Raw genomic sequence first — 24037 nt, forward strand, 5'->3', positions numbered from 1 at the left:
TTGATAATATTTGATTGATTAAAGTGGGATAAAAAGACAAAAAGATTTTTAATTTTATTTTTACCATGTTTTTAAAATTAATATATAAATCTTAAATTAATATTGTAAACTTTGTAAAAACAATATTTTTAAAATTGTAAATATTTGAAAAATTAATATAAGTTTGAATTTTTAATTTTTAAAAAAAAAATATAAATTTTTAATTTTATGCATTTCAAATTTTAAGTTTGGTGTGAATTTTTAATATTAATTTTGAATTTTATATTTAAGTTGTGTGAATTTAAAAAAAATTTTACTTTATCTCATTAAGTTAAAAATATGATTTTTAAAATTCGTCGTAAGTTGAAGACTAGGTCTTTGAACCGAAATTGCTTTACCCGAGGAAGGGACGAGAACTTTTATTATCATTATTTTTAATCTTATTGAATTAAAGTATACCAAAAACATTAAAAAACTAAAAATCTTAGCTTTTAAAACAATCGCTACAAAAAGAAAAATTTTAAAATTTTGTCGAGGGACGGACTAGGACATCGATCCGAAACGACCTCGTCCTAAATAACAAGGGAAACAAAATTTTAAAATTAAGTACTTAATTGTTTTATAAGTTATTGATTATATAAAAATATATATATATATATATATATATATATATATATATATATATATATATATATATATATATATATATATATATATATATATATATATATATATATATATATATATATATATATATATCAAACTCCGCGACTCGCGGAGTTTGAAGAGTTATTCACCGCGAGTCGCGGAGGGACCGAAAATCAGAAAAAAAAATAAAAAGAGCTGAACGATCAGTTTCAGTTTCACACACCCAAAACAGAAAATAACTGCGAAAACCTCCACGAAAAACCCGAAAAATACACCCCAAAATCACAATTTTTAACCGCTAATCACCAAATTTTTTGCTAAAATCATGTTGAGAAGGATGCTATCTAAGAATTACTCAAGAAAAACGGTAAATTTCTACACCTAAACACCATTTAATCCGAAATTTGGTGTTCTTGAGCAATTTTTTCCCCAATTTGATTTTGATATTTTTTAGTGTAATTATGCTTAAATTGTTTATGTATTATGCTTGTATAACCTAGATTGATGCTATTTAACATGATTCGAAGCCTTAAACTTCAAATTTTGAATAATCTAGGGTTTGTGTTCTTGAGCAATTTGGGGCTTTTTGATATAAACAGGTTATGGCCGATTTTTGTCATGAATTGTTGCTAAATTGAGTAGTGTAACATGTCTAGGTAGTTAAATGATCCAAACTTTGAGCCTAAACATGATTTTGAGAATTAAAGTGGACTTTTTCAAGTCTAAAAATTCATGAACTTGATTTTTGAAAGATAATGCCATTTGAGACTTGTTTAATTGCTAGTAATGATTATTTTGACATGTTATTTGAGTTGAATGATTATGAACTTGGCGAACATTTTCGTATATGCTTATTTGAAAAAGTGTAGATTTGATGAAAATATGAAAATGAGCTTAAGTTTGATATAAATTGATAATGTCATTGTAATTATTTTGATTGATGATTTTGCTGACACTAATGCATATTTGGATGCACAAAAATTGTGTTTGATGTGTTTTGCAGAATGAAAGGGGTGAATCTTCATCCCAAGCCCGCAATGCTCCTGCTGAGAATTTGGAACAACAGGAAGTGAATAACTACTACAAGCAGGATATACCTCATCCAGTCATGACCTTTTCCGATATGCACTTGGAAGAGTTGCACCCGAACCTGAGATTTGACAGACTTTGGATAGATTATCCAAAATATCAAAGGGGTTTGCATACTCTTCATTCTAAGGTTGTTGAGGTACCGAGGGTCATAGAATGGGGACCCTTAGAAGCTGTAGAATTGGCCGGGCCAATTAGGGAATTACTTGTACAGAGGTATGGTAATTCTTCTTTTAATGACTGGGTACGTTTATTCACCATGCGTAGACCTGTATATAAAGTATGGTGTGAAGAATTGTTATGTAGTATAGAGTTGAATGATCGGGTAGCTAGTTTAACCGATCGTTCTTTTATTAGATTTTTGTTAGGCGGTTCGATGCGCCACATGTCTTTACTGGACATGGCTCAGGCTTTACGTATATATACGCCTGAGGAGTTAGCGTCTGCCGATTGTAGAGGATTGATACTAAACGGTAGAAAGATAGATGAAAATTTTAATACACACGGTGTGTGGAGTCAAATGACAAGCCATCACCGTTTCAAAGGGGGAAATTACTCTTATTTGGATATAGATAGAGCCGAATTAAGAGTGATACATAGGTTTTTAGCTAATTCGATTACACAAAGGGGTAAGAACAAGGAAAAAGTAAATGAACAGGATTTGTTTTACCATATGTGTATTCGAGACCCACAAAGCGCTGTAAGTATACCATATTGTGTGGGTTATTATTTATCAGCTATGGTTCGGGGGATGCGACCGCATAGCATAATAGGAGGTGGTATTTTTATTACTTTGATTGGTGAATATCTCGGTGTGGATATAAGTCGGGGGGGATTATTAGTAGAAGAACCAGAACCCCGCGATACTATAGGTTTAAATGTATACCATGGTGCGAAAGTTTTGAAGAGGCGAAATAACGCCGCAGTACGATACCATGGTAGACATCCACAGGTGGAGAGAAACCAACAGCAAGGTAATGTAGGAGGGGGGAATGAGATGCAAGAAATGCAAAGGTTTATAGCTTCTCAGGAATACGAAAATGCTAGACAGAGAGCATTTGAAGATTGGCAAGTTCATCAGAACCAAATCATAGCTCATTGCCAACATATAGGTAGAAACTATATTCCTACACCGAAACCCATCTTCCCTCCCTGGTCTATAGAGATGCAGCCACCATATCCTACGTATAACCCTGCCGAAGCATTCTATAGCACCTATGGTTATGCCTGGAACCCCTATTGGTACCAATATCATCCTTAGTATACTTAGTTTTATTTTTTTTGTAATTTGTAATTATAGATACGTTTAATGCTTTTGTTAATATTGTAATCATTTTTATAATTATCTAACTTTTATTCTTAGATTTTAATAATTTTTGAATGTGGGGTAATATACCAAACTTCAAAAATATGTATATATGTTTGCAGTTTATCTTATGTACACAACAGGGTAAAACAATGCATTTTCAAAGACTGGCATTAAGTTCAGCAAAAGCAACTAATTTTGACGACAAGATGCAAAATATATGTGAAATAACAACAAGACGGAATGAACAAATGATGTGCACCATTTATCATTCAGCAAACAAACGCCAATATATTTGAAAACTTTGGTAAAAATTTAATCATTTTCACACAAATCACCCTCAATAATTTAAATTGTTACTGATTTCTTGCAAATGAGGGCATTGCAAGATCTTAAGTGTGGGAAGGGGTTAAATTCTTTCGGATTTTAAAATTTTTATCTTAAACACTTGGTTACCATTAAAAAAAAAAAAAAACTAGTAAAGCAGTAGTTGTATTAGAATCTAGTGCTCTCTGATAAAAAAGAACAGCCCTAGTCTTATATACTGACTACCCAATTCTAGTAAAATTTTTCAAAATTTTCAATTAAATGAATTCAAAATCATGTTTATACATATTTATGAACGATAAAACTAGGTTTTAACACCGAAATTATTGTTACCTCAGAAAGGACATAAATTGAGAAACAAACCAAAATGTTAAAATTCATTTAAAATGGAATAGAGGACGATAAAAAGGAAAATAAAAGCCAAGTGTGGGAAAATTTACCAAGTTATCTTAAACATATGTCACATATTTCTGTAACAAATAACTGAAAATACTTTTGCTTTGGACTAAACTAAACTGTTTTACCCGATGAGAGAAAAGAAGAGATGGGTCTACACGATGAATCAATTCCATCATTAAAAGGAAGTAAAGTCTTCCGAAAAAGACACGCGCTTCTTGATTTAGGTCATGAAGTTGTCGTCCAGACCAGCTGTAGGTTGACGAAAAATCTAGAAAAGTCATCACTAAAATCAGCAGGAAATCCACGGACCTCAGCATTAAACAGGGTCGCCAAGTGGTCAGATTTATCCTAACCATGAGAAGGATTTATCTCGTACAATGGGGGGGCACCATGCAAATTAGCTGGACAAGACTAATGAATCAGATCCCCAGAAAGGATAATCTCCTTAAAGATTAAAAATCAGCTTTTAAGACTGATATCACTCAATCCTTGAGATTGACCTTAAAGATTGAGAATTACAAACTCATGGAATTCAATGATATCTAAACTCGAGCTTGAACGAGAAAATATTTTGATCAAAATTATAAACCGATTTGTTTTCTGAAAACCCTATTTTCAATGCGTTCATTACCATTGAACGTAAAATCCTAGGAATTCACCTGGAATTCATTAGGTCACCTGAACTAAATCGGGTGTCAACCGTAAGAACGGTGGTTGCATAGTGGTCAAAGACAGGACCTTGTGCCATACCGAAAAATTATAAGGGTGAGCTTTACTATTGCTCCTACCAAGGATAGTAATTGCGTCCGACACGTTATAGACCATAATTAAAAGCATATCAGGGGACATTGCCTTAACAGTTGCTTGTTCAACGCTTTCCTTTCAACCGGACGGTAGTTTACCGAAAGGTAATATACGGGACAAGTAAACTGGACGTGTTGCTTTCCAAATACAAGGTTAGCAAGTGGGTGACACAAAACCGCAAGTTTGAGCTAAAATTTTCAAATCTGAAACCCACCAAACCCACAAAAATATTTTACAAACACCGGTAAAGGGTTATTCCGGAAAACTTATCTAGGGTAAAAACTAGATTTAATTTTCAAAAGATCAAATGTTTTCATAAAGATCCAATTTCCTTAATGGATCTAAATTTTTATAGTCATGTGGGACTGTAAACCATATCGTTACTACCATTGTTTATACCGCCGTATAGAAATCACTGATGTACAAAGTGTGAAGAATAAAGAAGTGATTCTAGTATTTCAAGACAATATTGCTTGAGGACAAGCAACGCTCAAGTGTGGGAATATTTGATAATGCTAAAAACGAACATATATTTCATAGCATTATTCCTCAAGAAAGACAAGCTTTTAGTTGCAATTGTTCTATTTACAAGTGATATTCGCTTAAATAATAAAAGGTGAAGACAAAAGACAGATTCGACGAATTGAAGACGCAAATGACCAAAAAGCTCAAAAGTACAAAAGACAATCAAAAAGGTTCCAATTATTGATAAGAAACGTCTCAAAATTACAAGAGTACAAGATTCAAAACGCAAAGTACAAGATATTAAATTGTACGCAAGGACGTTCGAAAATCCGGAACCGGGACCAGAGTCAACTCTTAACGCTCGACGCAACGGACTAAAAATTACAAGTTAACTATGTATATAAATATAATATAATATATAATTAATTATATTAATTATATATATATTATATTTATAAATAAAAACCGTTGGCAGAGAAAGACTCCAAGGGACTGAGCTGTAAATTCATTCTCTGCGACTCGCGGAGTTTGAAGAGGATTTCACCGCGAGTCGCGGAGCCCCAAAAGTCGACTTTTCCTATAAAAGCAACCGAATTCTGATCGCAATTCATAATCTTTTTCTTCCTCATTCATACGTAAAATTTATATTTATATTTATAATTTATATTTTAATTTTAATTATAATTCTAATAATAAGGGTATGTTAGCGAATATTGTAAGGGTGTAAGTCGAAATTCTGTCCGTGTAACGCTACGCTATTTTTAATCATTGTAAGTTATGTTCAACCTTTTTACATTAATGTCTCGTAGCTAAGTTATTATTATGCTTATTTAAAACGAAGTAATCATGATGTTGGGCTAATTACTAAAATTGGGTAATTGGGCTTTGTACCATAATTGGGGTTTGGACAAAAGAACGACACTTGTGGAAATTAGACTATGGGCTATTAATGGGCTTTATATTTGTTTAACTAAATGATAGTTTGTTAATGTTAATATAAAGATTTACAATTGGGCGTCCCTATAAATTACCATATACACTCAATCGGACACGATGGGCGGGGTATTTATATGTACGAATAATCGTTCATTTAACCGGACACGGGAATGGATTAATAGCCACTAGAATAATTAAAACAGGGGTGAAATTACATTCAAGGGTAATTGGTGTAATTGCTAACAAAGTAGTAAAACCTTGGTTTACACGCAGTTGATAACCTGGTGTATTCATTAAACAAAGTATTAAAACCTTGTTACAATCCGAATCCCCAATTAGTTGGAATATTTAACTTCGGGTATAATAATAATTTGATGAGGACACTCGCACTTTATATTTATGACTGATGGACTGTTATGGACAAAAACCAGACGGACATATTAAATAATCCAGGACAAAGGACAATTAATCCATGGGCATAAAACTAAAATCAACACGTCAAACATCATGATTACGGAAGTTTAAATAAGCATAATTCTTTTATTTCATATTTAATTTCCTTTATTTTATATTTAATTGCACTTCTAATTATCGCACTTTTATTTATTGTTATTTAATCGCACTTTTAATTATCGTACTTTTTAATTATCGCAATTTTATTTTATCGCACTTTTATTATTCGCAATTTCATTATCGTTATTTACTTTACGCTTTAAATTAAGTCTTTAATTTTTAATATTTTACATTTGGTTTTAACTACGACTAAAGTTTTAAAATCGATAAACCGGTCATTAAACGGTAAAAACCCCCCTTTATAATAATAATATTACTTATATATATATTTGTATTTTTATAAAAGTAAACTAATATAGCGTTGAGCTTTGTTTAAAGATTTCCCTGTGGAACGAACCGGACTTACTAAAAACTACACTACTTTACGATTAGGTACACTGCCTATAAGTGTTGTAGCAAGGTTTAAGTATATCCATTCTATAAATAAATAAATATCTTGTGTAAAATTGTATCGTATTTAATAGTTTTTCCTAGTAAAATATAAACTATTTCGTATACCTTAGCTTTGACATCATCAACATAGCTGGTGTGGATTTCGAGATTGACTTGATACCCATTAAATTGGGAAGTTTTAATGTGATTGTCGGTATGGACTGGTTGACCAAAGTAAGGGCCGACATTATCTGTGGAGATAAAGCTCTTCGTATACCTCACGGAGATGGTGAGCCACTGATTATTTACGGAGAGAGATGTAGTTCGAAGCTGAACCTCATTAGTTGCATGAAAGCGCAAAAGATCATGAAGAAAGGACGTCTTACTGTTTTAGCACATGTGAAAACGTTAGAAGCCGAGGTGAAGAGTGTGATTGATGTACGAGTTGTGAATGAATTTCCCGATGTCTTTCCGGAAGAATTGCCTGGATTACCGCCACCGAGAGCAGTGGAGTTCCAGATCGATCTAGTGCCGGAAGCTGCACCCGTAGCTCGCGCACCTTATCGACTAGCACCTTCCGAACTGCAAGAGTTGCAGAGTCAACTGCAAGAATTGCTAGACCGTGGATTTATCCAACCGAGTTCATCGCCTTGGGGCGCACCTGTTTTATTCGTGAAGAAGAAGGACGGATCTTTCCGCATGTGTATCGATTATCGTGAGCTGAACAAGTTGACGATTAAGAATCGGTATCCCCTTCCCAGAATTGACGATCTTTTCGATCAGCTGCAAGGATCCAGCATTTACTCCAAGATCGATGTGCGATCCGGTTATCACCAATTGAGGGTGAAGGAGAGTGATGTGATGAAAACCGCGTTTAGAACCCGTTATGGTCATTATGAGTTTCTCGTGATGCCATTCGGTTTAACCAATGCACCTGCCGTGTTTATGGATCTCATGAATCGAGTATGCAAGCCATATCTGGATAAGTTCTTTATCGTTTTCATAGATGATATCCTCATCTATTCCCGAAGTGAAGAAGAACATGAACAACATCTTCGACTAGTGTTGGAACTCTTGAGACAAGAGCAACTTTATGCCAAATTCTCCAAGTGTGAATTTTGGTTGAAGGAAGTCCAATTTCTGGGTCATATTGTGAGTGATCAAGGTATCAAAGTTGATCCCGCGAAGATCGAAGCTATCAGCAAGTGGGAAACCCCCACTACTCCGACTCACATCCGCTAATTTCTAGGTCTTGTCGGTTACTACAGAAGATTTATTGAAGGTTTCTCTCTGATTTCGCGACCTTTGACCGCGCTGACTCACAAAGGGAAGAAGTTCGTTTGGGAAAAAGAACACGAATCAGCATTTCAAAACTTGAAGTAGAAATTGACCACCGCACCTATCTTATCTCTTCCTGAAGGCAGTGATGATTTCGTCGTATATTGTGATGCCTCGAAAAATGGTTTTGGTTGCGTATTGATGCAAAGATCGAAGGTTATTGCCTATCCTTCTCGTCAACTAAAGATTCACGAGGGAAACTACACTACTCACGACCTCGAGCTTAGAGCCGTTGTCTTTGCGCTCAAATTGTGGAGACACTATCTTTATGGAACTAAAAGTACCATCTTCACCGACCACAAAAGCCTCCAACACATATTCGATCAGAAACAACTGAACATGAGGCAGTGACGATGGATCGAGATGCTGAACGACTATGATTGTGAACTTCATTACCATCCTGGAAAGGCAAATGTTGTAGCCGATACCCTGAGCCAAAAGGAGAGGACGGTACCTCTTCGTGTCCGTGCCTTGAACATCATCATTCATTCAAATCTCAATAGCCAGATCCAAGTAGCTCAAGAAGAGGCTCTCAAAGAGGAGAATATTTCTCAGGAACACTTGAACATTCTCGTTTCACGATTCGAGGTTAAGGAGACTGGACTCCGATGCTTTGCCGGAAGGATTTGGGTACCTAGTTATGGAGATCTACGGAGCCTTATACTAGATGAAGCCCACAAGTCAAGATATTCGATTCATCCTGGAGCCGGTAAAATGTACCACGATCTCAAGGAACAGTATTGGTGGCCTAATCTTAAGAAGGATGTTGCAACTTACATTGGTAAGTGTTTGACTTGCTCGAAAGTTAAGGCCGAACATCAAAGGTCATCTGGATTACTGCAACAACCGAAAATCCCGTAATGGAAGTGGGAAAGGACAACGATGGACTTCATCACAAAGCTACCGAAGACGGTAGGCGGTTATGATACCATCTGGGTTATCGTTGACCGACTTACCAAATCTTCACACTTCTTAGCCATGAAGGAAACGGATACGATGGAGAGACTCGCTCAACTATACATCAAAGAGGTTGTATCCCTTCATGGTGTGCCCTTATCGATTATCTCAAATCGCGATACCCGTTTTGCTTCAAGATTTTGGCGTTCTTTGCAAGAAGCCTTGGGAACACGTCTCGACATGAGTACCGCATATCACCCACAGACCGACGGTCAAAGCGAACGAACGATTCAGACTTTGGAGGACATGTTGCGTGCCTGTGTTATTGACTTCGGAAAAACTTGGGAGAGACATTTGCCGCTAGCTGAATTCTCTTATAACAACAGTTATCATTTGAGTATTAATGCCGCACCTTTTGAAGTGTTGTATGGCCGCAAGTGCCAATCTCCTATTCGTTAGGCTAAAGTAGGCGAAAAGCAAATCACCGGACCCGAGGTAGTCCATGAAACAACCGAGAAGATTGTCCAAATTTAAGCGAGACTTAAGGCAGCCCGCGATCGCCAAAAGAGTTATGCCGACCTCAAACGTAAAGACTTCGAATTCAACGTGGGTGACCGTGTAATGTTGAAGGTCGCACCTTGGAAAGGTGTGATCCGTTTTGGAAAGCGCAGAAAGTTAAACCCGTGATATATTGGTCCTTTTGAAATCTTGGAACGTGTTGGACCCGTTGCTTACCGTTTGGATCTTCCGACTCAGTTGAGCATAGTTCACCCTACTTTTCACGTGTCAAATATGAAGAAATGTCTTGCCAAACCCGAACTTGTCATCCCTCTCGATGAGCTTACGATTGATGACAAACTCCACTTTGTGGAAGAACCTGTCGAAATCATGGACCGAGAGGTTAAGACTTTGAAACACAATAAGATTCTAATTGTTCGAGTCCGATGGAATGCCAAACGTGGACCCAAGTTTACCTGGGAATGAGAGGATCAAATGATGTAGAAGTATCCTCACCTCTTCCCGACTTCAACACCTGCCTCAGCTTAAATTTCGGGACGAAATTTCCATTAACAGGTGGGTAATGTAACGACCCGACTTTTTCGACTTGCTTTTGTGCCTTGTGTTTTTGCGAAACTGTGTATTTGTGCGTATTGTGCTACTTTATACTTTGGAATCTTTATACACATGGCTTACTTTCATTTATGTGTTAAAATGTGCCTTTAAGTACGTAGGATACTTAACCTGATCATCGGAAGCCTTTATGACCGTTAGTGTCACTTGACGTTACGAACAAACTGCGTACTTCGTACACGTTTAACTTTTGTCGTAATCGGGATATTATGACTACGAAATCTTAATTATTATTTTGTAATAATAATTACTTGGGTTTTTGGAAGCTTAATTACGCGTAGTAATTTACTTATACTTACTAGTTAGTCTTGTTGGACTTTCTACCTTGTTGGGCCTTAGCCCAACCTACACTAGCTAGTGGACTATTTAATTAGCTCAATTATTATTAGCTAGTGACCCATTAATATGTAAGACAAATGCCCATTTATTAGAGGGAACATACTAGCATTTATGTCAAGTATTATCCTTAATGTTGCATGAGATCCCAACATAAGCACCAACTTTAGACAACCATTAACCAAAAAGCAAACTTTTGTCCCCCTTGTCCCCCCCCCCCATTTCCAACGGCCACCCCCCCCCCCCTCCCCTTACCCCATTCACCTATAAATACTAGCCTTATTTCATCCATTTTACACTTGTTTTCATTTGTAATTCACACACACTCACTCTCTAATTCTCTCTAGTTCTTTCTCTCTCTAAAAGTGTAAGTATTTTGAATTTTTTTTCTTCTTCTCCTTCTCATCATCACGAATTCATCATCATCATCATCATGGCTCTAGCTTTTTAGCTTTTGATCTTGATTACATCTTGTAGATTCAAACATGGATTTGAATCTTTCAAGAACATGGAAGATTCAAGCTTTCTAGCTTTGAATCTTCACCCACTTTGTAGATCTATATTTTTTTAACTTTAATCTTGCTATTTTGTTATAAAGATTCAAACTTGTGTTTGTAATCTTCATGTAACTTAAAGATCCAAGCTTTATGCTTCAAGATCTTCAAGAACAATCAAGATGCAAGTTTTCTAGCTTGGATCTTCATATCTTTTGTTGGATCTAATTTTCTAACTTATGATCTCATTATTTTGTTATAAAGATCAAAACTTGTGTTTATGGTCTTCATATAACTTAAAGATCTAAGCTTTATGCTTCAAGTTCTTCAAGAACACTAAAGGTTCAAGCTTTCTAGCTTTGTGACCTTATAACTTGTGTGAAAGGGATCCAAGCTCTCTAGCTTAGGGTTCCATCACTTCATTTGACTTAGATTATGTTCATACTTGCTTGATTGAAGTAAAGTTTGTAGCTTTAGTTGTATATGTAACTTGTAATTGTGTTAAGACTAAGAATATGATGTAACCTTGGTTCATCATCCATCTAAGACTCTTAAATGAGTTGTGTTCTTACTTGGTCTTAACATATTGTGTGTTGATGGTATAATCTTGGTCATGGTGATGCTAACCCATCAATGAGTTGTACACTTGAAGCTACAAACATCAAGGATGAGAACCGTGATGAGCATCAAGCACTAAGAACCCCACCGGAGCACCTTGCTTACTGTTTTCGGGATCTTATCAGACTACCTGGGCTACTGGAAAGTTAATTTTCAGTTAGTTCGGTTCGAGTAGATGATTTTCCATTTAGACCTCGTCTTAATCCGAGTTACGGTTTAGGATTTATGGTCTTTTGAAAGTCGTTACACCCTATTAACATTGTGCTGAAATTTCTGACCTACTCGCACTTAAACCGTCACCACGGTCAAAAGAAGAAGATTTTGGTTCTGGAATTTGTTCAGCAACTATGGGACTCATATACGGAGCTATAGCCACTGATTACGCGTCTTTTCGATTTACGTAGAGGTCGTAGCATCTGACCGAAGTCAGCCTATTGTTTCGATCTCTATTCTTGTCAAACTTACTTAGCTTTTATGATGATGAACGATGATGATGATGACACTTAAACTTATTTTATGCACTATTATAACTTATGAGGATAACATACTGACCTAGTAACCCTTGACTTAGGTTGACGACCTTTCGGACCGACTTACTACTTGCATACTTTCATTATCGACTTTACCGCTCTTATCAATGTGAGTTATAGCATACCTTTTTACTTTAACTATTTTGGGACTGAGAATACATGCGCTTTTTACGTTTTACATACTAGGCACGAGTACTTAAACTTTATATATGTGTGGGTTATACAACGGCATAAACTTTCCCCTTAGCTCGGTAACGTTTAGTCATTGGTTTTTGAACCGGTGAACGCGAATCTTAGATATGGATCCATATGGTTTGACATCCCCACTCGGGCTAGTCGCGCTAGCATTTAACGGGTGTTTAATACTTCGTAAACATACGCACTCGCCAAGTGTACTTTTAGGGGGTTATAAACGTTAAGTTAGTTACCAAGTGCCCACGGTTAAACATATACTTTTCATACTGTTTTGATACGCTGTTTGAAGCACTGAAATCTCATGGCCTACCTTACATTATTGTTACAACTTAAACTATAGCTCACCAACATTATTGTTGACGTTTTTAAGCATGTTTTCTCAGGTGCTTAGAGGTTTGTTGCTTCCGCTGTTTAGACTTGCTGTCTTGGTGTTTAGACTTGCTGTTAAGGACCTGCTGTGCTAGAATTCCGCTGCATAATCTTAGAGATGTCTCAATCATGGAACTTTTCTTTTGCATTCGTAGTTTATGTTATTTTCAAATAATGACTTTGTAACGACCTTTGTGTCACGTTATCTTTTGTAAACGTTATCTTTTGTAAACGTTATCTTTTATGAATGCAAAACTGGTTTTCAAATAGCATGTAGTATTCGACCGTGTAAAGATCCTGTTGTTGACGAATCGTACACGATGGTTTTGTACGGGGCGTCACAATGTAGCATCCTCAATCGGGCCTAGCTGTAAGATTACTATATTGCCCTTAAGTTACTATTGTGTTATTATATGTTTTTATTTTTATTCAATTTTTATTACTTTTTAATGATGTGGTTAGGACCAGTTGTGACAAGAGTCACATAACAGGTTTGTTTATTTAATTTGGACTTCATTTGGGTTGTCAAATGATGTACGAAAGATATCAGATAACTGATAAATACCCGTGCATTGCACAGTGTGGAAAATAACCCCACTTAAGTGTGTAGTGACTGCCTTCTTTGGATTTGGTTTCCAGAATATTCACACACACACAAACACTTCGTTCTTCATCTCTTCCAACTACCAAAACCCTAATCTTGAATCCTTGTTCTTGAGCTCAAATCTTTTACATCTTTGTGTTCTTTGTGATTTACTGATTCTAACAAGGTAAGAATCACAAGTTTTCATGCTCTAATCTTTGAGAAAATTGGGTTTTGTGTAAAGTTTTACAAAGTGAGTAATTTGGGTCAAAGTGGTTAGATTTGATGTTGTTTGAGTCCAAATCTTGTGGGTTTATATTTCTACATGTTTAGTGTCTTCGATTTGGTTAGTTTTGAGGTCATAATCGAGCTCTAGAGCAAGAATTGGTCGATTTTGGGTGAAACCCGTCACTCTGTTCTTCAGCTTTTGCAGATAAACATAGTCGGCCGAGTGTCTCTTGACACTCGACCGACCGACTCGACCATCGACCGAGTGTGTATGACCCACGACCGAGTGTGTCTGTGAGAGACCATCGACCGAGTGACTAGACACTCGACCGAGTGAGTGTAGACAGTCGGCCGACTGTCTATGACAGTTTACCGAGTGTCTTTGGCAGTGAAATATTTTACTAAGTGTTGATTTTTAGCCGTTATGCTGCCCGTTTGTATTTTGATGTTCAGGATGTAAATTTTAAAAGTGGATAAATGTTAAGCAAAAAATTTTAGCGGACGCTTTTTGATACAAAAATTTCTGTGCCGTGTTATTTGATGTTAATGGACAGTAACTAACTTGATTTGCCTTATGTTCAGGTGATAAGGATAAAGAAGCCGCTCAGTAGTAGATTATCTGAGCTGCTTGCTGGTAATTGGTGAGTGAGATTAATTGGAGAATATAGTATAGAGTAGCATGTTATATTATGATTGTCATGCTTGTTAGATATACTTACTGTTGTGGTTAGTTAGTACGTTGTAATGACTGCATGTTAGTTGATGCTTGTCTGCTGGAGCCCAGTGCGTCCCTATTGTGTGGTAGCCTCGGTAGGAGAGATCAACCTGCGGGTTGGGTTCCTCATGTGGTAGCCTAGACAATCGAGGTGTATATATATGTGAATGACGCGTCCGTCGCATGTGGATTATGTATATACACACGGTGGTGGATGAACTTCTGATAAGCTCCAGTCCGATCAGCTGGTGGTTAATGGTTTGGCCGAGCTGCCAGAGTCTCTTTAGACGGCACTTGGGTGATGTTTGTGTGTTAGCCTTTGTGACATGATTAGTATGACGGTTCCTGTATAACATTGCATGTAGTTAGTCATACTCACTTAGCTTCATGCTAATTCCCCTCCATCTCCTCCATGCAGGTTGTTAGCTTTTGTAGATTATACATTTCGGAGAGAAGACGGGCATGGTGATGTTATGTTTGACTATGAAGAAACTTTGATGTGTCTTTTCCTTTAAAACTGATTTTGGTTGTAATATCACATGACACTAGAATCATTGTTTAATGTTAGCCGTCAATGATTTGGATATGTAATTATTATATGTTTACGTTATTATAATGGTTTAATTAATATTAATGCTTCCGCCTCGTATAAAAAAAAAAATTTAGAGGTGTCACACTTTATCATCGAACCTCTAACTAAACAAAAAAAGCAAAAAATAAACCGCGCCAAAACTATCAACACCTAAACATAACAAAGCAAAATGAATCAAAGATGTACAACTAAGAAACACATATACAAAGATGGGAAACACGCTAAGGAATCTTACCATCAATAATCTCTCAGTCTATTCTTTTCTGGTTCCAATTAACAATCTTATATGTCAAGACATTTGATGAGTCATTCCCGACTAAAATAGCCTTGGATTGAGCAATAACATCACGATCTTTTAAATCTTGAATGAATTCTTTTACGACCGGTTTGTAGCCCGGTTTTATACTCGCGAACGAAGAGCTCTCCCAGATCTTCCCATCATGATCATTTATAAACATCCTTTGGACCGCATCACCAAAATCAATGTCATTAACATTATCATGTAAATTAAACGAACACGAGACAATCTCAGCCTTCTTCTTTCTAAGAGTAGATCTAGCCAAAACCTCTTCTTGTAGTTTCTTGAAGCGGCCATTCAAAATATACCACTTAGTGCAAACAATCATAATACCTCCTACCACCATGACCAAACTCCGCCAGCTTATAAACGTTGTCAACATCGTTTTATCACCCTTATTAACCTCCGAAACAACCTTTTGCTTACCCCTCTTCTTACTTAGACAATTTAAGTTTGATAACATCAAAATTGATAATCGGCTCCCTAGCTCCCCTTTCTTGGCAATCCATCAACATCAGACCCAATAGGTCTATTACTCTCTCCGTCATCATAACCAAACTTACACCCTGGCCCATCACCAAAAGTGATGTCCATAAGCAGCCCATTACCATCAACCACATGCGACCCCTTTAGAAGCCCATTAATGACCTCATCGATACCAGTTGGGCCATTCACATCGTGATTGGAACCCGGAACATAAGAGTTCAAACCATGCACAAAATCACATTGATCAGCAACTAGTATCGTATCAGAGTTATGGTCACCAGGATTTGTAGAACCCGCTGAAGCAAATGCAATTTTAGCTCGAAATAAAATTGATTATACAAATTTAGATCAAACTACTTTAATTTAAGCATGTTCAATTTAGCCCACATGATAAGCTTGTTCACCCATTAATTTAATTCACAACCAAAACATACTTAATTTGTACAATTTTCTTTCTCCACCAACATCATCCCGCCCTCACATATAAAATCGAAAAGAAAAGCATTAATGTTTACTTATGTTTTCGAAATGCACTGCGTCGCATGGGCAATGGTGGTCAGGACGACTTTGAAAAGCTGGGGCGGCATCAGTTCACAACATTTGTGATGTAGAATACAGTAAACGAGTTGGGCCTTCAGCTAGCTTAGTGGGCCTTTAGTGGTCGGACTACATGATTACTTTGGAGAAACATGTGGCCGTCTGGTGGGTCTGTTGGTTTGGCCAGGAAGTAGCGCACGAAATGGAATAGTAGGAAGAGTCCTCGAGTTTTAGTTGTTCGTTTTTAGACGTTGATGTTTATCTTTATCATTTATCATGTCCCATTTTATGCTTTAGCTAGCTGGTATTTAATTTGGAGTCGTTTAATTTTGTTTAAAGACAATTTTTTTATCATTATTTTCAATTCGTGAAGAACATAAAAGCCATAGGGCTTTGTTTGTCATTTATTTTCCATTATTATTCGTGCTTATTTTCGTTTGGTCTTAATTTGAGAGCGGAATTTTGTGTTGGATGCTACCCACTTCTCATGCTCTTATTTAAGATACTCTTATTTTATTTTATTTTATTTTATTTATGTATTTGTTTATTTTTTGAAAGCCACATTCCCAAATTGAGATTTGTGGAGATTGAACCTAAGTCCCCTTTAAAAATTTTAAGCACCCAATCACTCAACCATCTTTTTAGGTTAATTAGCATACTTAATTAATATCTTATTTTTCTTATTTATAACTCAAAATTACTATGAACAGATAACGATACTACATAATGAAAAGCACTATTAAAAATGACTATTTGTAACTTACAATTAATTTAACTTAGTTTTTCGATTTAGGTATAGTAAGTTTAAAACGTAGTTTTTTGAACTACGTGTAGTATTGTCCTTAATTTTCAAGTTTAATAGTCCATAAAAGTAAATTATGTTTCTTTTATTAAATAAAATGATGATGATGATGATATGGATTCATGTCCATGCAGTTATCAAGAAAGCTTTTGTGTCGCATGATGATGAAGTGTTACCCTTTAGATTTATTTAGCGTTCATGGTGAGTCTCATGATTTGTACACGCATATATAGATACACACAATACGTATATATAATTTGCAACAAACATAATATCAAATAGGATAAAAATGGAAATATTTACATGTGTAAATATGAGTAGTGTAATTTTTATAGGGAAAATTGTTTCAAAATGTATTGAACTTTCACTAAATTCCTATTGTATGCATCCATCTTTCAGATCTTCTATTGTATGCATTCAACTTTTAAATATGTACTATTGTATGCAAGCGATGACTTATGCATCAGGTAACAGGTTAATATCGTTAATTTTTTGACACGGTTGATCCGTCAACTTAACGACCGTTAGTTATTTATGTTACAAGTCTCCTTACTTCAACCCACCACTTTGTTCAACTCAAACTTCTTTGTTCAAAAACACCTTTCAAGAACACCTTTCAACAATTTTTAAGAACCCTCCACAAAATCAAACACCCAGATCAAAAACCTAAAATTCTTCATCCACCACCACCTCACTTTAGCCGTCATCCACCACCACTTGATCACTGTCTAGTTACCACCATCACAAACCATATTATATATTATATCCACTACTATTATTATTATCAATTTAATTATGCATCTCAAAGTAAGCAATATAATTTAACTTAATTTAATTTAACTTGCAAATTATCAAATTACAAACAACCCAAAAATAAATGGCGAAGAGCTTCAGATATGTATATGTTAATCATAAGAACATCGTGAGTTACTGTATTTAAAATTGGGTTTGCTTGTTTTTCTCCCATCATTTCATTCCAACTGCTTAGTAACGATTTTTTGTGTCTAGAGGTTCTCAAATTGTTGTTGAACGTGTAAGTGTATCCTTCGTCGTTCAGATCTACGGTGTCGCCGGAGCAAATTAGTAATCGGCGATTAATGGCGTCTTAACTCCGGTTGCTATTTTCTAGATCTGAAATCTCAACAGCCATTTTTCAGATCTGAAAGCCATTTTCGATTCACTGTCACTAATCCCGATTTGATTTCGTTCAATTATAAACGTTCTGTTATAAACGATTTCGTTGGAGGTAGATACTTATCGGGGTAGGCGATGGTAATATAAATGGTTTTTGGGTAGTGGCTTTGCTCCCTTTCAACAAACTTTGATTGAGATCATTATAAATATAAGTCAATTAGTTGAAGTATTGTTTGTGCTCAATAGACTTTTGTTTGTAGAATAAGACATGAATTCATTAACACGTCCGAATATTCTAAAAAATTAATAGTAGTAATTTTTTGATTGATGCTAACATATGTTTTCAATTGCAATTGGAAGCTACTGTCACATATGTTTTCAATTTCAATTGCAACTGGAAGCAATTGGTTGGAAGCTACCGTCATATTTTTGTTTTCAATTACAATTCTAATTTTAAGTTGCAATTTGAAAGCTACTGCAATTGAAAGCTATTTTTTTTTATTGATGATGAAGAATGAAGATGAATCAGTGATGAAGAGGACCAATGAAATTAGGATTTACAAATAAGAGGGACTAAAAATGTAAATTTGTAGAAATAAAATAGAGATGACCTGGAAGGTTACCTGCTATTATAGGTTAAATGCATACAATAGAAAAAATTTAATAGTTGAATGCATACAATAGGAGATTTTAAAGTTGAATACACACAATAGGAATTTGGTGAAAGTTCAATGCATTTTCAATTAATTTTCCCTTTTTTATAATTGCTTATTGTACATTTTACATATTTATATCAATATATTAAAAGTGGCCAAGTAAGTTGACCACCATGCTCACAAAATCATTCATAAGTTATTGTTAACAGGAGGGTCAATTGGGTAATTATGTTAACATTATGTTGACGTCAATAGATGTCGTCATCCATTAATTTTATATATTTCGAACCAAATTAACCGAACCCAATGTATAACCATGTTCATGGTTAACATTTTTTGATTTATCGTACTTTATGAGTTGGTTATGAAAATGATAGGTACCCGCACCATTTTAGCTGCAACCGCATAGTTTATTACTTTATATACGATTTTTCTTTCAAAAGAGGATCAATTTGTTAAAATAATAAAACTCGTAGAATTATGTGTAACATAAAATTTTTAAATTTTAAAAAGATAACCACCATCAGTTGTAATACACAATATGTCGTAAAATTCTTCTCAATTTGCTACTAATAAATAGAACACGACATTATCGATTTAGTCAATTACGCTACGCCTTCCTGAAATATATATATATATATATATATATATATATATATATATATATATATATATATATATATATATATATATATATATATATATATATATATATATATATATATATATATATATATATATAGAGAGAGAGAGAGAGAGATTTAATCAAGAGGGAAGCACTTTTCTGGGGGAAGTAGGGGGAAGTAATTTTTTTTCGTTTTTTGAAAAAACTTTGTTCACAAACATTATAGAATAGATGAAAATATGAACATTTAAAAAAGACCTTTGTGACGAATGTCATTATTTTGGCGGAAAAACGCTCGAAGAAAAAAATAAAAACATTCAATGCATTGAATGGTTTGCTGCTGAGTTTTTTTTAAGGGGTTAGAAATTAGGGTTTAGAAATTAGGGGGTTGTAAATTAGGGTTTAGCTATTAGGGTTTAGAAATTAGGGTTTTAGGTTTAGAAATTAGGGTTTAGTGTTTAGAAATTAGGGTTTAGATTGAATATTTTAACACGAACGGTTTAGAGTTTAGGGTTTAGGGTTTTGGGTTTTGGGTTGAGGGTTTACTCCGTAAACCCTCAACCCAAAACCCTAAATCCTAAACCCTAAACTCTAAATCGGGCTAAATTCGAAAAAAACACTTCACACAAGATGAAAACAAAACGATGCAAACAAACTCAGCAGCAAAACATTAAATGCATTGAATGTTTTAATTTTTTTATTCGAGCGTTTTCCCGCCAAAATAATGACATTCATCACAAAGTGTCTTTTTTAAATGTTCATATTTTCATCTAATCTATAATGTATGTGAACAAAGTTTTTTAAAAAAATGAAGAAAAAAAATTTGATTCCCCCTTCCCCAAAAAAATGATTCGCTCTTGATTATGACCCTATATATATATATATATATATATATATATATATATATATATATATATATATATATATATATATATATATATATATATAGTGCGGTTGAGTTATGAGAGGAAATTTGTAATCTCACTATCGAGTTTCACATTATTGTAGCAGCTACCGGTATCAACATATCTTCCATATTTCGTGTTAGATGAAAAGATGTTATTACAACTATTCTTGTTATTTTTTCTTTTGATTTATATTAGTTGAGTTAGATGTAACCATCTAAACTTGAGATTAGATTGTTAATACTATTATTATTTTTAATAGCTTTTACTGTTGTTAACCAAACATTCGAGATAATATCAAAGGGGAAAGACATTAATAAAAGATATTTACATTGATCACTTTTGGATGGATACAGATTGAAGTTTGAAGAAATTTCAACACTTTTAAAACTCTACTTGAAATTGTGTTTTTCTAGTTATTTATGAGTTTATGTATTAATTTGGAGCCTACTTTTATTTTAGGTTTGAAATATGAGACGATTACTACTTTTATGTTTTATTATTTTTTATAGTGTTATGTAGAAACCCTTGATTCTTTTTTTTGCTCGTAGTAGTTAACCAAATTAATCGTTTTATGTCAATTTGGTAAATAATGTAACCAATTCACCAAACCGTTTATTAACCAAACCAAACGGTTCTGATCATGTAAAGTATACTATGTATGTCAATGGTTTGACAACGTAATCAGTTTTCCAAACCAAACGATTATGATCATGTAAAGTATACTCTCATGTATGCCGCCTAACATGATTACTTCTTAGCTGTTTACAACTCATCCCTGACCACCACTAAATGTTTGTTTTAGAAAGGATTCGAATCTGAAGGTTCTTGCAAGAAACTCAGAGCCGTAACAATTGGGTTATCTAGTGATGGTTTATAATTATAATTATATTATATTTTATATAAAAACATTCTTTAGAAGATAAGCATATGTTAAATCATATGTTAAATCATGATTGACATTTTGACATAAGAAATTAAAGGAGCGTCACAAAAAGCAATTTTCTTCTTTTCTCCACCCTTAACCCTAACTTGATCGTATATTTTATCTATATCACAATTTATCTTTGAAACCGATTTTCTTCTTTTCTGGTTTTTGTTATGTAAAGCTGGTTCCATTCTTCTTCCCGATTTACAATTATTAATTCCAACCTTATTTTCCCTTTCTTTTGATTTAATTTTGTTACATATATATGTATCTTGAATCTTGATACTAAAGAAAAAGACCCGAGTGGATTTTTGTTTGTTTTATTACTCGTACTTCATGATCAAGCAAAATAATTCAAAAGATTTACATCAATAAATATGATTGATTCTCTCTAGTTAATATATTTTTTATATTTATATGTATATATATATGTATATAAAGTATATATATGTATGTGTGTATATTTCTCTTTCTAGCTGTTCTACTGTGAAGCATCATTTACTTTCAAGAAGAATATGATGAATACCATCACTTCCACCTCAAAATTTCAACTCTCTTATTTACTGTGCTGTCTATTATTATATTCTCTCTCTTTAATTCATCATCATTGTTTCTAATAAATACCATCTTCTCCTTCACACTTTTCTTCATATATATTTGAGTATGTTTTCTGCTTTCTCTGAAGTCTAGCTTATGATCTTCAACTCTTTCATGAGTGTTTAATAAAGGGTTTCTCAACAGAGCTCTTTGGCATTCTGTCCACCTCTAGCTCTTTTTTATACAAATCAAAAGTAGGCAACAAATAAAGTTACTTTATTTATTTGTATGTAGTTGTACAAAATTTTAGAAAGAAAGCTTAGAAAATTATCATGCTTTGGTTTAGTTTATTCAGTGTGTATAATTAGGTTGTAGTTTGAAAATTAATGTTTTTGTCTGTGATTAGGGTTTCGTTTGAAGAAAATATATTATTAAATATTAAAATTATAATATTATCGAAATATGCTAGGCACTTTTATATAATTGTGTGTGATTTGGGTTTAGTTTTGTATGTTTTTGTAATTGTGTGTAAGGTGGAGGTGGTCATACTGCCAATGGAGCTCTGTTGGTATCTCTTTTTAAAACTCTCTTGAAGATATTAGTACCTTGTTAACTTTTCATATCATCAAATCATCAAAGTAATATTATACAGGTATCATATAGTATCTACCATTTGTGTTTAGATTCAGCATGGATTCAGTTCTGTGCTGTGACTTGCGTTAGCTTATGTTTTTGTTTCTTTATTTACATAACATCTTCAAGAAAATTATGCATGCTTGTTTGACCTTAGTTGTGGGCATTTCTGATCTTTATTCAACATTTGTTTTCTTTTGAACAGTAGTACGGGATCAGCTAGGGGAATTAAACGCTCACGCGCTCCATCTCCCGTAGTTTCATAACCCGCCCCAACTGTTGCCCAGGAAGAAAACCGGTCCAATCAGAGGGCATAGACGGTAAAACCCCCTTCCTATTACCCCAACGCGATGTGTGGAAGGCACCCTGGAAGGGAAAGACCAAAGGGGCAACCTTGTGTGCAATGATGCAACCCACCGGAGTCAAACCTCTTGTTTTGTTTAGGTAGTGTTTGATTATGGTTTTGCTTCTTTCAATTTCCATTTTCACATAAAATGGTGCATACATACTTGACCTTTTTTGGGTGGGTAAAGTTTAATCTTGATTTCAACATGGCTTTTTTTTTTTTATTTTTTTTTATTTTTTTTTTGTGAGAGTAGTCTATATGTTTATATCCCTTTGACTTCTTAGATTCAGTTGATCAAATTATCTATAAAAAATCATGCATGCTTGTTTGACTTTTGTGGGTGTTTCTGGTCTTAATTCAACATGGCTAGCTCCTGTCTTTTTGTGTGTGTATGAAATCATGCTTCTTTTGTTTCTTTGACTTCTGAAATCTTTAAGATATCATGCTTACTTATTTTCCCTTTTGTGGGTTGTTTATGCTTTTACCTATATCACTTTTTACTCTTTTCTTTTATGTTTTTTTCTTGCTAGCGTACCAGTTGTAATGATTTATTGCAAAAAGAAGTGATCATCATCAAAAGCAAGCACATTGATACCTTTAGCTGTAAGTCATACCCTTTGACTCTTTCATCATTCAAGTAAAAACCCTTCTTTATAGAAAAAGAATCAATACAAATATAGAATATTTATTATTTTTGTAGGTTCCTTTGTGGGTAATCTTTGAATGAACTAAAAGTTTCTTTCTTTTGGGTTTTCAATAAGATCTTTGTGTGTACAAAGGGCTTATATACTCATATGTATATGACCGTTCTAGCTCTCTAGAATAATAAAGAAAGAACATGAGAGGATTGATTATTTGAGTACTTTTTTTTTTTTTTTTTACCATTCATGGTGTACAGAAAAAGGAGTTGAAATTATGCAATGTTTATTCAATAATGTATGTCTGCCATGGTAGGATCATTACCATAAAACTTGAAAGCTGGTATATGCATGATATATTGTACTTTAGGTTTTAAGAATTGTGCCACCATTTGATGATGCATTGATGCATGTAATATAACAAGAAGAAAGAAGGACAAATAAAGAGGTAGGGCAAGATGTATATCAAGTTACATGTGCCACTAGTGCACTTATGATATCTTTGAAAAACATCATGCTTTGTTGTTGTACCATTCATTATTGCACATCCGACGTACTAAATAAGGGTGAAATGTGTATATATATTTG

At 34.4% G+C, this 24037-nt stretch overlaps 1 long non-coding RNA gene across 1 annotated transcript; it reads left to right on the forward strand.

Moving 5' to 3' along the window:
* Positions 1–21985: 21985 nt before the first annotated feature.
* Positions 21986–23887, forward strand: LOC139867662 (uncharacterized). The gene is made up of 4 exons (XR_011765909.1): positions 21986–22484; positions 22671–22909; positions 23342–23414; positions 23512–23887. It is a non-coding gene; the product is annotated as an uncharacterized lncRNA (long non-coding RNA).
* The last annotated feature ends 150 nt before the right edge of the window (positions 23888–24037 follow it).

This window comes from Rutidosis leptorrhynchoides, chromosome 9 (assembly GCF_046630445.1).
Source record: "Rutidosis leptorrhynchoides isolate AG116_Rl617_1_P2 chromosome 9, CSIRO_AGI_Rlap_v1, whole genome shotgun sequence".
In the NCBI taxonomy this organism is placed as follows: domain Eukaryota; kingdom Viridiplantae; phylum Streptophyta; class Magnoliopsida; order Asterales; family Asteraceae; genus Rutidosis; species Rutidosis leptorrhynchoides.